The following is a 17507-nucleotide window of genomic DNA, read 5'->3' on the forward strand; positions in this document are numbered from 1 at the left end:
ATTTTTTCACACACCGTACAGCAGTGTACGCTCCTCACACAGTACCGTGTAATGGCTGTTATCACGGCCAAATTGAAGCTATCTATGTGTGTGACTCTGTAAGGAAAAGTCGAGGAGTTTGTCTGTTCTTACAGACCTACACCTTATAGTTTTGTCCGTTTTTCAAACAGTTTAGTATATTTGCTGTTTGATTACATTCAAAACTAGAGAAAGACAGTGTGTGTCAGTCCGTATACAAAAACACGGAGCTAGACAATTTTACATACATCGTACAGCAGTGTACGTGCACGCTCCTCTCTCAGTACCGTGTAACAGCTGTTATCACTGCCAAATTGAAGCTATCTACGTGTGTGACTCTGTAAAGAAAAGTCGAGGAGTTTGTCCGTGCTTACAGACCTACACCTTATAGTTTTGTCCGTTTTTTCAAACAGTTTAGTATATTTGCTGTTTGATTACATTCAAAACTAGAGAGAGACAGCGTGTGTCAGTCCGTATACAAAAACACAGAGCTTGACAATTTTACATACACCGTACAGCGGTGTACGTGCACACTCCTCTCTCAGTACCATGTAACGGCTGTTGTCACGGCCAAATTGAAGCTATCTACGTGTGTGATTCTGTAAGGAAAAGTCGAGGAGTTTGTCTGTTCTTACAGACCTACACCTTATAGTTTTGTCCATTTTTCAAACAGTTTAGTATATTTGCTGTTTAATTACATTCAAAACTAGAGAGAGACAGCGTGTGTCAGTCCGTATACAAAAACACGGAGCTTGACAATTTTACATACACCGTACAGTGGTGTACGTGCATGCTCCTCTCTCAGTACCGTGTAACGGCTGTTATCATGGCCAAATTGAAGCTATCTATGTGTGTGACTCTGCAAGGAAAAGTCGAGGAGTTTGGCCGTTCTTACCGACCTACACTCTAGGGAGATTCCAATTCTGCCCAATTCTATATACACCTTGTAGTTTGTCATACACTAGGCAATTTCTTCCTGTCACATTGCGGTGTAATATAAACAGGGCCTGACAGAATCGAACTGTGTCCTGAAGTCTAGAGAGATTCCAATTCTCCACAGTCCTCTATACACCTTTCTTACACCATCCAGAATCTGCCTGTCACATTGCGGTGTAATATAAACAGGGCCTGATAGAATCCAACTGTGTCCTGAAGTCTAGAGAGATTCCAATTCTCCCCAGTCCTCTATACACCTTTCTTACACCATTCAGAATCTGCCTGTCACATTGCGGTGTAATATAAACAGGGCCTGACAGAATCCAACTGTGTCCTGAAGTCTAGAGAGATTCCAATTCTCCACAGTCCTCTATACACCTTTCTTACACCATCCAGAATCTGCTTGTCACATTGCGGTGTAATATAAACAGGGCCTGACAGAATCCAACTGTGTCCTGAAGTCTAGAGAGATTAAAATTCTCCTCACTCCTATATACACCTTGTACCTTGTTTTACAGTACCATATAGTTGGTGGTTTTTTGGGTACTTTTTCCCCAAAAATGAGGAAGTGTGGTGGAAGAGTCCGTGGAAGTGGGCGGGGGTTGGCAGCTGGTAATGATGGTGTTGGTGTTGGATCTGCTGGTAGTGGCAAAAGCAAAATAGCACCTAATGCAGGAGGTGTTGTGCCATTCACTCAGAGCACTACATTGTCCTCGCAGTGTACTGAGGCAGAATCTGACCCTGATGAAACTCAGGTGCCCCTTCCCGCATACTATACCACCATACACGGTGACACAGAGGAAGGTGCACATGACATTGAAGAGGAGGTGATGGATGACCCAGTTGTTGACCCAGATTGGCATCCATTGGGGGAAGAGGGTGCCGCTGCCAATAGCTCAGAAGAAGAGGAGGAGCATCCGCAGCGGGCATCGACATCACAACAGCTGTTATCTGGCAGGCCCGGAGCAGTCCAAAAACAGGTTACAAAAACCAAAAGAGTTGCAGGACAGCTTGCCCAGACGGTCAAAATAGCACAGCGTGTAAGGCCTCAAAATGTCTTCCATAGTAGGAAGAGTGCAGTGTGGCACTTTTTTGAACAAAATCCTAATGATCAGGCAAAGGTTATATGTAAGAAGTGCGCAAAGACCTTTAGCCGAGGGAAAAATCTGAGAAATTTGAATACCAGTTGCATGCTAAGACATTTAACCACCATGCACTTGCAATCGTGGACGGACTAACAAAACTCACGTACCACTTGTGCAACCGCTCCCAAAGAAGGTAGTCAGCAACACTACATTGTTTCCCCCACTGTAAGCCCACCGGTTAGCACACCACCAGCAGCAAATGTTGAGTTGTCGTCGCAAGGGCAAATCAGTCAGGGACTCACACTGTTATTGCAACGAAAGACTGAATCTAGGCCATCAGAAAGAACACCAACTCCATCACCATCATCAGCCCTCTCTCTGTCCGCCATGTCCACCGCTAGTTTGACCATATGCAGCTCTCAAGTCTAGCTTACTCTACCAAAGACTATGAGTAGGACAAGAAAGTACTCATCCTCTCATCTGCGTACACTGGGTTTGAATGCCCACATTGCCAAACTAATCTCGTTAGAGATGATGCCCTATCGGTTGGTTGAAAGCGCAGCTTTCCGCAAACTCATGGCCTACGCAATACCACGCTATGACCTACCCAGTCGCCACTTCTTTTCTTGCAAAGCCATCCCAGCCCTCCACCTTCATGTGAAAGACCGCATTGTCCATGCACTCAAGCAATCAGTGAGTGGAAAGGTGCACCTCACAACTGATGCATGGTCCAGTAGGCATGGCCAGGGCTGTTACGTGTCCATCACTGTGCACTGGGTTAATGTGGTGGATGCAGGGTCCACAGGGGACAACTGTGATGGCACAGTGCTGCCTAGCCCACGGTATAGGAAACAGTTGGCTGTAGGCGTTCGACCCTCCTCCTCCAGTAGCGAAAGCTCGTCTACAGAGCGCAGTCGCACGAGCACTCCATCCGCAGCTGCCAGTGTTGCACACGAGGTGTCCCCCTATCGATCAGCTAGTGGAAAGCGTCAGCAGGCTGTGTTGAAGATGATGTGTTTGGGCGACAGACACACCGTGGAGGTACTGGTCGACTACTTTCAGCGACAAACTGAGTCATGGCTGGGCAGTCTACATCTTGAGGCAGGCAAGGTAGTTAGTGATAACGGCCGGAATTTTGTGGCAGCCATAGCCCTTTCAAAACTCAGACACATACCTTGCTTGGCTCACACCTTGAACCTGGTGGTGCAGTGCTTCCTCAATAATTATCCAGAGCTAATAGGCCTGCTCCAGAAGGTCCGAAGACTGTGCTCGCACATCCACCGGTCGCCGGTACACTCCAGTCGTATGCAGAATCTGCAGCGATTGCTCCACCTTCCAAAGCACCGCCTAATTATCGACGTTGCAACAAGGTGGAACTCCACTCTGCACATGGTTGAGCGGCTGTGCGAACAGAGGCAGGCCGTAATGCATTTGTGGGAGGATACACGGGCAGGTACTTTGAGGGCAGACATGGAGTTGTCAAGTGTGTAGTGGTCGAAGCTGAAAGACCTCTGTAAAGTCCTTCAGTGTTTTGAGGAATGCACACGGCTGGTAAGCGCAGATGATGCCATCATAAGCATGAGCATCCCACTTATGAGTCTGCTCATGCAAACTTTGACACACATTAAGGAGCAGGCGTCTGCAGCCGAGGATGATGAGGAAGAGGAGGAGGGAAGCCTTGATGACAGTCAGCCATTGTATGCTCCGGGAACTCTCCTGGACGAGGTGGAGGAAGAAGAGGAAGAGGAGGAGGATGCTGATGGGGATGATTATTTAGGGGAGGAGGATGCTTCTCGTGGGGCAAGAGAAAATGTTGGCGTGGCAAGGTCTGTGCGTGACTGGAGGGATGTGGATTTCCAGAAAGTGCTCCTCCACCCAGCACTTGCAGTGCATCATTGACACCGGGAACATTGGACCACATGTCAGATTATGCCTTGCAGATCCTAAAAAGGGACCCCCGCATTGCCAAAATGATGAACGACGACTACTGGTTGACCAGCATCCTGGATCCACGCTATAAAGGCAAATTCCAAAACATCATGCCACAGGAGAACCTTGACCTAATATTGGCTAACAAACAAGCAACTCTGGTAAATCGGTTGGTTGAGGCATTCCCAGCACACAGCAGCGGTGATGGTTCTCACACGAGCCGTAGGGGCCGGAGGCAGCTTGGAAGAGGTGTTGGTGGTGCACACATCAGAAGTGGCGTTGGAGACAGGGGTTTCATGACCATGTTGTGGACTGATTTTTCAAGTTCCGCTCACACGACTGGTAATACTGCATCGATTGAAAGAGACAGGAGACAGCACTTGTCAACTATGGTTACAAACTACTTCTCGTTCCATATCGATGTTCTCCCTCACAGGTCATTCCCATTTGACTATCGGGCCGCTAAACTGGACACCTGGCCTGAATTGGCACAATATGCCTTACAGGAGCTCGCTTGCCCTGCTGCAAGTGTGCTATCGGAAAGAATCTTCAGTGCTGCTGGTTCAATCCTGACAGAAAAAAGGACCCGTCTCTCGACCCAAAATGTGGATGATCTAACCTTCATTAAAATGAACCATGCATGGGTTTCCAAGGATTTTGTCACACCTTACCCTGATGACACATAGGTTGCCTGAAAAATGGCTTTCTTTGGTTCTCCTCTTCCTGGGACTTGACCAATTTCGCCTTTAGCAGCAGGTGAATGTCCCACATCAACATATGCCATTTTGTAAACCTCCCTAACTGGGCTGCCTCCTCCCCCCATGGCCGGGGTCACCACCTAGCGCCCGCAACTGTGCGAGTGCCGTTGCCCTGGACAGGTGGGTGGGCCGACTCTTGGGCGTGGGCACTGGCACAGGGTCCCTCATAGTGCAATCAAGTGTCTCTGACGGTGGGAGTGCACACCCGCCGTCAGACACATCGCCGTACTATGAGGGGCCCTGTGCCAGTGCCGTCGCCAACGAGTGGGCCCCCCCTGCTTGCTCAGGATCACAGCACTTGCAAAGTTGAAATACTTACCTCTCCCTGCTCCACTGCCATGATGTCTTCCGCGTTTCCTGACAGTGATATTCTGATCAGAGAGCGCAATGACATCACGTCTGTACGCCCAGACTAGTACAGGGATTCCCTAGTGAGGAGACTTATTTGAGGAGACTTATTTAATTGTTTTCAATGTTGGGACAGCAATTTTTGGGGAGCACTATACTCTGGAGAATGATATATGGGGTCCACCATACACTGGAGCATTCCAAAGGTGGACATCAGACACTGGAGCAGCATTTACAGGGCCCATTATACACTAGAGCATTAGAAATGGGGCCCATTATATATGGAGCATTATTTGGGCCCATAAGACAGTGCAGCTTCATCCATGGGGACCAACATATACTGTAGCATTATGTGGAGCTCATCATGTACTGTTTCAAACTTTATATGGGACCAATGATTCTGTATGGAGAAATATATGGGCCTCATTACTCTGTATAGCGCACTATGCGGTGGCCATAATACTGTATGGAGAAATATACTGTCCGTTTTTGGAGCTATTAAAAATGGATATCAGTCATGAGATGTAAAAAGTGAAGTATTTTTCATTGTACTATGCCGCTATTTCTCTGCGGTATCGGAGCATCATGAGTTGTGGTATGTGTTAAAGGGGCGCTCTTTGGCCCAGGGCACATGAAAACCTGGAGCCAGCCTTACCCCCCCACAAATTTAGCCAAATAACCCCCATTTTTCAGTGCGTAACTAGTATTATGATGTAAATTAAGGTTGAAAAGCTTCAGTAATCAGAATTGATGTTTTTGGCATTCAAATGGGCACTGTAGGTGTGTTTCCTGTCCTCTCGCTGCCGACTTTGCTTCCCCATTGACTTGCATTGGGTTTCGTGTTTCAGTTGGCCTTCGACTTTTCACGATAATCGGCCGATTTCGTTCGACCCGACTTTTGCGAATCCAAGCCCCCGAATCCAAGATGGCGACAGGGGCCTTCGGGGGCCTGCAGGAAGCTGGCTTCCTCAGTGCCTGCAAAGCGCAGGCAAGAGGAAGTCTTCTTCAATGCCTGTGACAGATTGCTGATCTGTCACAGTGATCTGTGATGTGACAGATCAGCGATCTGTCACAGGACAGTGATGTCCCACCTGGGACTATGTAATAAAGTAAAAAAAAAATAAAAAAAAGTGTAAAAATAATTAAAAAAAAATCGCCAAATAAATTAGTAAAAAAAAAAAAAATATTCCCCAATAAATTCATTTTTTGAAAATAAAAAAACCCCCAAACCATAAAAGTACACATATTAGGTATTGCCGCGTCCGTAACGACCTGCCCTATAAAACTGTCCCATTAGTTAACCCCTTTAGCGAACCCCTTAAAAAATAAAAAACGAAGCAAAAAATAATGATTTATTATCATACTGCCAAACAAAAAGTGTAATAACGCGCGATCAAAAAGACGCATATAAATATCCATGGTACCGCTGAAAACGTCATCTTGTCCTGCAAAAAACGAGCCACAACACAGCATCATCAGCGAAAAAATAAAAAAGTTATAGCTCGCAGAATAAAGCGATGCAAAAATAATTATTTTTTATATAAAATAGTTTTCATTGCATAAAACCGACAAAACATAAAAAAACGACCTAAATGAGGTATCACTGTAACCGTACTGACCCGAAGAATAAAACCGCTTTATCAATTTTACCGCACGCGGAACGGTGTAAACGCACCCCCCCAAAAGAAATTCATAAATCGCTGGTTTTTGTTCATTCTGCGTCCCAAAAATCGGAATAAAAAGCGATCAAAAAATGTCACGTGCCCGAAAATGGTACCAATAAAAACGTCAACTCGTCCCGCAAAAAATAAGACCTCAAATGACTCGGTGGGTCAAAATACGGAAAAATTATAGCTCTCAAAATGTGGTGATGCAAAAACTATTTTTACAATAAAAAGAGTCTTTCAGCGTGCGACAGCTGCCAAAAATAAAAACCGCCATAAATAGTAAATCAAACCCCCCGTTATCACCCCCTTAGTTAGGGAAAAATAATAAAATTAAAAAAATGTATTTATTTCCATTTTTCCATTAGGGTTAGGGTTAGGGCTAGGGTTAGGGCTAGGGTTAGGGTTAGGGCTAGGGTTAGGGCTTGGGTTAGGGCTAGGGTTAGGGCTGAGATTAGGGTTAGGGGTGTGTTGGGGTTCGGGTTGGAGTTAGAATTGGGGGTTTCCACTGTTTGGGCACATCAGGGGCTCTCCAAATGCAACATTGCGTCTGATCTCAATTCCAGCCAATTCTGAGTTGAAAAAGTCATATGGTGCTCCTTCCCTTCCAAGCTCTGCCATGCGCCCAAACAGTGTTTTACCCCCACATGTAGGGTATCAGCCTACTCAGGACAAATTGCAAAACAATTTTTGGGGTCCTATTTCTCCTGTTACCCTTAGGAAAATAAAAAATTGGGGGCAAAATTATCATTTTTGTGGAAAAAAATGATTTTTTTATTTTCACGTCCGAGCGTTATAAACTTCTGTGAAGCACTTGGGGGTTCAAAGTGCTCACCACACATCTAGATAAGTTCCGTGGGGGGGTCTAGTGTCCAAAATGGGGTCACTTGTGGGGAGTTTCAATAGTTTAGGTACATCAGGTGCTCTCCAAATGCACATGACACCCGCAGACCATTCCATCAAAGTCTGCATTCCAAAACGTCACTACTTCCCTTCCGAGCCCCGACGTGTCCCCATACAGTAGTTTTCTCCCACATATGCGGTGTCAGCGTACTCAGGACAAATTGGACAACAACTTTTGGGGTTCAATTTCTCCTGTTACCCTTGGGAAAATAAAAAAATTGGGGACTAATTGATCATGTTTGTGGAAAAAATATGATTTTTTTATTTTCATGCCCTGGCATTATAAAATTCTGTGAAGCCCTTGGGGGTTCAAAGTGCTCACCTCACATCTAGATAAGTTCCTTAGGGGGTCTAGTTTTCAAAATGGGGTCATTTGTGGGGGGTTTCCACTGTTTAGGTACATTAGGGGCTCTCCAAAGGCAACGTGACACCCGCAGACCATTCCATCAATGTCTGCATTCCAAAACGTCACTACTTCCCTTCCGAGCCCCGACGTGTGCCCAAACAGTAGTTTTCTCCCACATATGGCGTATCAGCATACTCAGGACAAATTGGACAACAACTTTTGGGGTCTAATTTCTCCTGTTACCCTTGGGAAAATAAAAAAATGGTGACTAAAAGATCATGTTTGTGGAAAAAATACGAATTTTTTATTTTCACGCCCGGGCGTTATAAACTTCTGTGAAGCACTGGGGGGTTCAAAGTGCTCACCACACATCTAGATAAGTTCCTTGAGGGGTCTAGTTTACAAAATGGTGTCATTTGTGGGGGGTTTCCACTGTTTTGGTACATCAGGGGTTTTCCAATCGCGACATGATGTCCGATCTCAATTCCAGCCAAAAACGTCAAATGGCGCTGCTTCCCTTCCGAGCTCTGCCATGCGCCCAAATAGTGGTTTACCCCCACATGTGGGGTATCAGCATACTCAGGGCAAATTGCACAATAACTTTTAGGGTCCTGTTACCCTTGGGAAAATAAAAATTGGGGTGAAAAGATCATTTTTGTGGAAAAAATATGATTTTTTAATTGTACCGCTGTACGTTATAAACTTCTGTTAAGCCCTTGTGGGTTCAAAGTTCTCACCACATATCTAGGTAAGATCCTTGGGGGGTCTAGTTTCCAAAATGGGGTCACTTGTAGGGGGTTTCCACTGTTTAGGTACATCAGGGACTCTCCAAACGTGACATGGCGTCCGATCTGAATTCCAGCCAATTTTGCATTGAAAAAGTCAAACGGCGCTCCTTCCATTCTGAGCTCTGCCATGCGCCGAAACAGTCGTTCCCCACCACAAATCAGGTATCAGCGTACTCAGGACAAATTGCACAATAACTTTTGCATTCCAATTTCTCCTGTTACTCTTGGTAAAATAAAAAAAATTGAACCTGAAGTGTTTTTTTTGTGAAAAAAAGTTAGATGTTCATTTTTTTTTAAATATTCAAAAAAATTCCTGTGACGCACCTAAAGGGTTAATAAACTTCTTGAATGTGGTTTTGAGCACCTTAAGGGGTGCAGTTTTTAGAATGGTGTCACTTTTGGGTATTTTCTATCATATACACCCTGCAAAGTGGCTTCAAATGTGATGTGGTCCTAAAAATAAAATGGTGTTGTAAAAATGAGAAATCGCTGGTCAACTTTTAACCCTTATAACTTCCTAACAAAAAAAAATTTTGGTTCCAAAATTGTGCTGATATAAAGTAAACATGTGGGAAATGTTATTTATCAAGTTTTTTGTGTGCCGTATCTGTGTGATTTAAGGGCATAAAAATTCAAAGTTGGAAAATTGCGAAATTTTCAAAATTTTTGCCAAATTTCCGTTTTTTTCACAAATAAATGCAAGTTATTTGACTGAAATTTTACCACTAACATGAAGTACAATATGTCACGAGAAAACAATGTCAGAATCACCGGGATCCATGGAAGCGTTCCAGAGTTATGACCTCATAAAGGTACAATGGTCAGAATTGTAAAAATTGGCCCGGTCATGAACGTGCAAACCACCCTTGGGGGTGAAGGGGTTAAAGATAGATAGTAAAACTTGTTTTCAATGTTCAAAAATGAGTACCTCTCATGTTGAGAAGATTAGATAAGAACTGTTTATTTTGCATTACAAAAATTTTGCATGTTCCTGTATTTGTCCATCTTTGCCTCTTTTGCAGCCTGCGGACGTGCTGTGTTTAACAGGGGGGTATGTGGCGCCCCTGAGGGTTCAGTCGCCACAGAGGTACTGCACCTCCTCCTGAGGTGTGGTACCCCACTATCCAGGTAAGGTGGAGACACCTGACCACACTCCAACACCTGCACCCCACACCACAAAGTAGTGCAGCAAAGCACCTTCGGCGGCTCCCTGCTTGGAACACGAAATGTGCTGGGAGGTGGGTGGAGCTTAGTTTACATAAAAGAGTGGGAAGAGTTGAGTCAGTCATTCTTTTCAGTCAGTCATTCATTCAGTAAGTGAGTGAGGATGTAGAAGGACAGAGAGTGAGACAGAGAAGATCCCCGGGAGAGGGATGGAAGAAGGAAGTGCTGCAGCAGGCCACAGTGTTCTGGGTCTGCTGGCACAGGAAAGAGACAGAGAAAGGAAGCTTGATTCTCCATTGGGAAGAAGGATTAGCACGGAACGTAAGGAGAATAGGAGGACTAAGGATCAGGGTTGGAAGAGAGAACCCTTCCCAAGTTCACAGCGCAAGGCCGGGGTCCGGTCCCCGAGGTTGTATGGATACTAATGGTCCTGCAGCAGACACCGGAGGAATAGAAGTTGTCACCACTTTATTCCCACACAAGACTTGGGGGTGCAACAGCAACGATAGTGAGCCGGGACTAGGTAGTAAGGAGTCCCTGAAGCAGGCTACAGCTGTCTGCCGTGCAAGTAGAGTTCATAGGAACATCTGACAGGAGGAACTCCAGTGTAACTCAGTACTGGGAGTACTTCATTCAAAGGCGCTATAAGAGGAGACGTTCAGAAAAGGCACATATGTTGGCGGAGTGTTGGAAAGGAGTACTTCATCTTCCCTGGAAGTTGGCTGAGCTCCTGACCCGGAGGACACGGCACGGATGCGGGCACCTGTACCTGCAACAGACTGTGACTGAGTAAAGCTTTGGAACTACATGCCCTGGTGTCCTCCACTTATTCCTGTGCCAACCCGCCCAGCACTGCTACATCCCTTGTGCCCGACACTACACCATCTAAGTGCTCATCGGGCCCGATACCGAGTACCCCACAGCCCTGGGAGGGCGACCCACATCCCATAGACTTGAATGGGAGAGTCTCATCCGATTATGGAGGAAACTAGAGGACACTGCGATTTTCTTCACAACTCCGTGTGATTCGGCCATAGAAAAAAAATCGCTCATCTGACGTCCCACTGAATAACATTGGTTCAAGCGCTGTCTGATTTTTCACAGACAGCACTCGGACCGAAAATACGGTGGTGTGAATGAGCCCTTATGTATACGCATAACTAACAACTCAACTGCAGCTGTGTGAGTAGAAAATATTGGTAGACTGTATATAAAAAAGAATGTTTCCATTCACTGCCTCTACGCAGAGCTCTTTAAAAGGAGGAATTTAAGCAAAGGTTATTAAAAGTTAGAGCACTTTTCATTCTTCAACAGATAAGCAGCTGCCAGATGTTGTAAAACACAAAAAAAAGACATTAAGGAATGGCAGAGTCTTGGCCAGGTGATCCAAAGATGGATGAAGAACCCCGGAGGTAACCCATGGATGACACAAAGCCAGAGCCAACATTTTTAAATGATTTTTCCGCCTTGTCTAGGAGATGTGATTTAGCACCTCCTGATCCAGATGACTTGAAGCAGTCTGACATCCTTGTGAACCCCACTATATAGACAGCCTGGTGTCAGGGCCAGGTCACCAGAGGGGGTCACTATGAGGAATCGGCAATGTAAAGTCCTTGTATGGGGGTGGTAACTTAACCTTAGATAGTGAAGTCTTTGGCAGAAACTGAACGGATAAAATCACCCCAACTGATAAGTCTGAGGACCTCTGTGTGAACCCAAGTATTCCAACAATGATGGTAACACGATCCATCTTCCCAGTTTATATTGTGGTGGTGGTGATGGTGGGGGCTCTGGATGGAAGTCTCATGGATGAATTCTGATGTGAATCACTAACCACAGTGGACATTCAGGAGAAATGTGGTGGAATATATACACTGCATGATGATTTTATTAAAAAAAATAAAAACATATATATGTATTCTAGGGATTCGCTCTGGTAGATAATGGCAGGGTGGCAGTAATGAGGCAACACACAGGCATAAAGTCCAGTTTCAGTCGTTTAATGTCACTTAGTAACCAGCGGGTTAACAGAAAATAAGGAAAAACCATACACAGACTCCAGCTTGGAGAACCACTGGTCCCAGACTCACCCCATTCACAGGACGGGCTTAACTAAGCGGCTGCCAGGTCCTGCGGCTTCCGCCATGTGCCATTCCCGGGGTTCTTCCGAGTCTTGCTGCTATAGTCCTGCAGTATCGGGATCCTCTATACAAGTTTTCAGGCTGAGTGTAGCCAAGTTCATGTAGCTTCCAGAAACACACACACACCTTGTGGTAATTACCAACCTCCATTACATAGGGCCCAACCCCTCCCACCAGTGAAATAGACATCACATGGGCTGATCACGTGACCCTGACATCATCGCAGGTCCTGTCTTTAGGGAAAAACCCGGCCAAACATTAATCTGCTGGGAGAATCATATCTCCCATCCAGTAAAACACCCTTTACTGTACCACATACCTCCCCCCTATGTTCAACCCTAAGGGGGTGGACACATGACATACAGTGAACTCTGGACAGGGCATCTGCATTCCCCTGTAGTCTGCTTGCGCGATGTTCCACTGAAAACTTAAAATTTTGCAGGGACAGGAACCACCTGGTGACTCGGGCATTCCTCTCCTTAGCTTGACTCATCCACGTAAGAGGGGAATGATCTGTCACCAACCGAAATGTTCTCCCCAGCAAATAGTAGCGCAATGACTCCAGTGCCCACTTGATGGCCAGGCACTCTCTCTCCACAATACTGTACCTGGTTTCAGCTGGGGTAAGCTTCCAGCTTAGGAAACTAACGGAATGCTCTTCCCCATTAAGTTCCTGAGACAGCACGGCACCGAGCCCTATCTCAGAGGCATCAGTCTGCACAACAAACTCTTTTTTGAAATTTGGAGTGATCAGGACTGGTGTACCACACAGTGCCCATTTTAACTTTGTAAAGGCCTCCTCTAACTGATCATTCCAGTCGACCATCACAGATTTTTTTCCTTTTAAGCAATCTGTTAAAGGCGCGGACAGGGTTGCAAAGTTGGGAATGAACCGCCTATAATATCCCACCAAACCTAAAAAGGCTTTTACCTGTTTTGTTGTGAGAAGACGGGGCTAGTTTTGGATTGCCTCTACTTTGTTTACTTGGGGCTTGAGAACTCCTCTCCCAATGACATACCCCAAGTACCGAGCGTTTTCCAACCCTATGGAACACTTCTTTGGGTTGGCGGTTAGCCCTGCTTGTCGCAGAGAGTCTATCACTGCCTGTACTTTTGATAAGTGGCTTTCCAGTCGGTGCTGTACACAATGATATCGTCTAGATAGGCTGAGGCATAGTGGCGATGGGGACGGAGCACAATATCAATTAACTGCTGGAACGTTGCTGGTGCGCCATGCAACCCAAAGGGTAACACCTTATACTGGAACAGTCCCTCAGGTGTTACAAAAGCCGTTTTTTCCTTCGCCGCCTCTGTTAGGGGTACCTGCCAATAACCTTTGGTGAGGTCCAGAGTTGTAAAATACCGTGCTTGCCCGAAGCGCTCTATCAACTCGTCAACCCGGGGCATGGGGTAGGCGTCAAATTTTGAAATGTCATTGAGTTTTCTAAAATCATTACAGAATCTTAGAGACCCATCAGGCTTGGGTATTAGGACTATTGGGCTGGCCCACTCACTTTGAGACTCTTCTATGACCCCTAACTGTAGCATAGCTTTCACCTCTTCCGAGATGGCTTGTCGCCGGGCCTCAGGCACCCGATAAGGCTTTAGTCGGACCTTGGCCTGTGGCTCTGTGACAATGTCAAAAATGTCCAGGAAGGATGGGAAATCTTGAAAAATGAAATTCTCAAAGCACAGTTGTTAACAATTCCGAAAAGAGGGAAGAATAGGAAGCAGTTAAGGAAACCAGGATGGATGAACACAGAACTTAAGCACATGCTAAAAAGGAAGAAAAAAATGTTTATAAAATGGAAAGAGGGAGGCATATCTAAAGAAGAATATAATGCTGTCTGCAGAACCTGCAGGGCACAAATCAGATTATCTAAAGCTGAAAATGAATTGAGGCTTGCAAGAGATGTCAAAAGCAATAATAAAGGATTTTGGGGATATGTCAAAAGTAAAAGAAAAGTCAAAGATGCTATAGGATTTTTACAGGATGAAAATGATGAAATGGTAAGACAGGATGTTGAGAAGGCTGAACTTTTAAATTCCTATTTTGCATCTGTTTTCTCTCAGAAAGGAAATGTAACATCAACTGTTATTCACTGTCCTATTAAGGGAATAGAAGAATCCAGGATATCTATAAACAGAAAGATAGTGAGGAAACACTTAGCTAGCCTAAATGAATTCAAGTCTCCAGGTCCAGATGAATTACACCCCAGAGTACTGAAGGAGATAGCAGAAGAAATTTTTGAACCCCTCTCTATAATCTTTGAAAATTCTTGGAGAACAGGAGAAGTGCCAGAAGACTGGAGAAGAGCAAATGTTGTTCCTATCTTCAAAAAGGGGAAGAAGGTGGACCCAGGTAACTATAGGCCGGTGAGTCTGACTTCTATACCAGGAAAGATCTTTGAACAAATTATTAAACAACATGTATGTCAATACCTGGATAAGAATGAAGTGATTAAACAGAGTCAGCATGGGTTTGTAACTAATAAGTCATGTCAGACTAACTTAATTTCCTTCTATGACGGTATCACTGATTGGGTGGATCAAGGAAATGCTGTAGATATAGTATATCTTGACTTCAGCAAAGCATTTGACAAAGTCTCTCATACAATCCTTATTGAAAAAATGATTAAGTATGGAATGGACAAGGCAACTGTTAGGTGGATTCATAACTGGCTTAGTGATCGGACCCAAAGAGTGGTCGTAAATGGCTGCACATCCAGTTGGAAGAATGTCTCAAGTGGGGTACCACAGGGCTCTGTCCTGGGCCCTGTATTGTTCAACATCTTTATCAACGATTTAGATGAAGGCATTGAGGGTAAACTGATTAAATTTGCTGATGACACAAAGCTAGGAGGGATAGCTAATACTAGAGAAGAGAGAGAGAGGATTCAAAAAGATTTAAATAAACTGGAGAAGTGGGCAGCAACAAACAGAATGGTTTTTAACAGGGAGAAATGCAAAGTACTACATCTGGGCAATAAAAATGGAAAAAGCATATATAGAATGGGAGGAATAGGGCTAAGTGACAGCACATGTGAAAAAGACTTGGGTATACTAATAGATCACAGACTGAATATGAGTCAACAGTGTGATGCAGCAGCAAAAAAGGCAAATGCAATTCTAGGATGTATTAACAGAAGCATACAGTCTAGATCACGTGAAGTCATTATTTCCCTCTACTCCTCTTTGGTCAGACCTCATCTGGAATATTGTGTCCAGTTTTGGGCACCACATTTTAAAAAAGACATCAACAAACTGGAGCAAGTTCAGAAAAGAGCGACCAGAATGGTGACCGGTCTGCAAACCCTGTCTTATGAGGAAAGGTTGCAGGATTTGGGAATGTTTAGTTTGCAAAAGAGAAGACTGAGAGGAGACTTAATAGCTGTCTACAAATATCTAAAGGGCTGTCACATTGTAGAAGGATCAACTTTATTCTCATTTGCACAAGGAAAGACTAGAAGCAATGGGATGAAACTGAATGGGAGGAGACACAGATTAGATATTAGAAAAAACTTTTTGACAGTTAGAGTGATCAATGAGTGGAACAGGCTGCCACGAGAAGTGGTGAGTTCTCCTTCAATGGAAGTCTTCAAACAGAGGCTGGACAGACATCTGACTGGGATGATTTAGCGAATCCTGCTTTGAGCAGGGGGTTGGACCAGATGGCCCAGGAGGTCCCTTCCAACTCTACGATTCTATGATTCTATGATTCTATAATGTCATGTTGGATTAGGGAGGTGTGTCCAGGGAGCTCCGAAAAAACATCTGTATTTTGGCTAATGAACTCCCGGACCTACTGAACCTGTCTAGGAGACAAAGTATCTGCAATTTTGACCGCGGGTTGGGCTTCTCCTGCCTCGCCCCAAGGTACCGGAGCCTTTTCCATCTGAAACACTGGCAGCAGACTATCCCCACCAAGGTGCTCTCTATGTTTCCAGGGTTTAGGCATATTAATATGGTAAACCTGTTCTAGCTTTCTCCGTCCTGGCTGGTGTACCTTGTAGTCTACTGGCCCCACCTTCTCCATGATCTTGTAGGGTCCCTGCCACCTTGCGAGAAATTTGCTATCTACGGTAGGCACCAGCACCAACACCCGATCCCCAGGGCTAAAGGTTCTTACCCGAGCCTCCCGGTTATAGACCCGACTCTGTGACCGTTGTGCTGACTCCATATGTTCCCGGACCAGGGGTAGGACTGTCTCCATTCTCTCTTGCATTTTTGCAACATGTTCTATCACACTTTTGTGGGGGGTAGGTTGGTTCTCCCAGGCCTCTTTGGCTATATTGAGTAAGCCCTGTGGATGTCTGCCATACAATAGTTCAAAGGGCGAGAACCCCGTAGATACCTGAGGCACCTCCTGTACTGCAATCAACAAATATGGCAATAAGAGATCCCAGTCCTTCCCATCTTTGGAAACTGCCTTTTTTAACATGCTCTTCAGCGTCTTATTGAACCTTTCTACCAGACCATCTGTTTGGGGATGATAGACCGATGTGCGCAACTGTTTAACATTTAACAACCGGCAGAGTTCCTTCATAATTTTTAACATAAAGGGGTTCCCTGGTCTGTTAAAATCTCTTGCGGAATTCCCACCTGTGAAAACATACCCATGAGTTCCTTTGCTATAAGCTTAGCTGATGTGTGGTGCAGAGGAATGGCCTCAGGATATCGGGTAGCATAATCTAGAACTACAAGAATGTGTTGGTGTCCCCTTGCCGACTTATTGAGAGGCCCCACCAGGTCCATGGCCACTCTCTCGAAGGACACCTCTATAATTGGCAAAGGCACCAAAGGGCTCTCCGAAAGTGAGGCTGGGGACTCGTTACCTGGCACACTGGACAGGAGCTACAGTACCTTTTAACTTCTTCATGGACCCCTGGCCAGTAAAATCGCTGCAGAATTCGGTCAAGGGTTTTCTTTTTGCCCAAATGCCCCCCGAGTACATGCGCATGTGCATGCGCTAAATCCATTACCAGCCTCCAATACGTCTGAGGTACCAGTAATTGTTCTACCATTTCCCCCCCCGTATTTTCTCCACTCAGTACAACAAATCCTGGTTCAGCTCAAAGCGTGGCAACACCGTATCTGCCCCAGGTTGTTGGGGTTCCCCATTGACAAACAGTACATTTTCTCTGGCCCGGCAAAAGTAAGGTCTCGGAGTTGCGCTGTACCAAAATTGTCACCTGATACGTTCAAGTCTGACAACTCAGGTCCCGGCGGCAAGTCTTCCACCTCTCCAGCCAGTACTTCCCTGGGAGAATTCTCCCCCTCCTCCCCCGAAGGGAAGGCTATTCCTACAGCCAGCACTTCTTCCTCTGGGCCACCAGGTTCATGCCCCACTTCTGGAGAATGTAACCTGGTTGCCCCTGGTGCCGGCAGCTGCTCAGTGGGTGGGACAACAGATGGCCACAGCACAGA

The sequence above is a fragment of the Dendrobates tinctorius genome, unplaced genomic scaffold (genome assembly GCF_039654945.1).
Source record: "Dendrobates tinctorius isolate UK_male_01 unplaced genomic scaffold, ASM3965494v1 ptg000065l, whole genome shotgun sequence".
NCBI classification, from domain to species: Eukaryota; Metazoa; Chordata; class Amphibia; order Anura; family Dendrobatidae; genus Dendrobates; species Dendrobates tinctorius.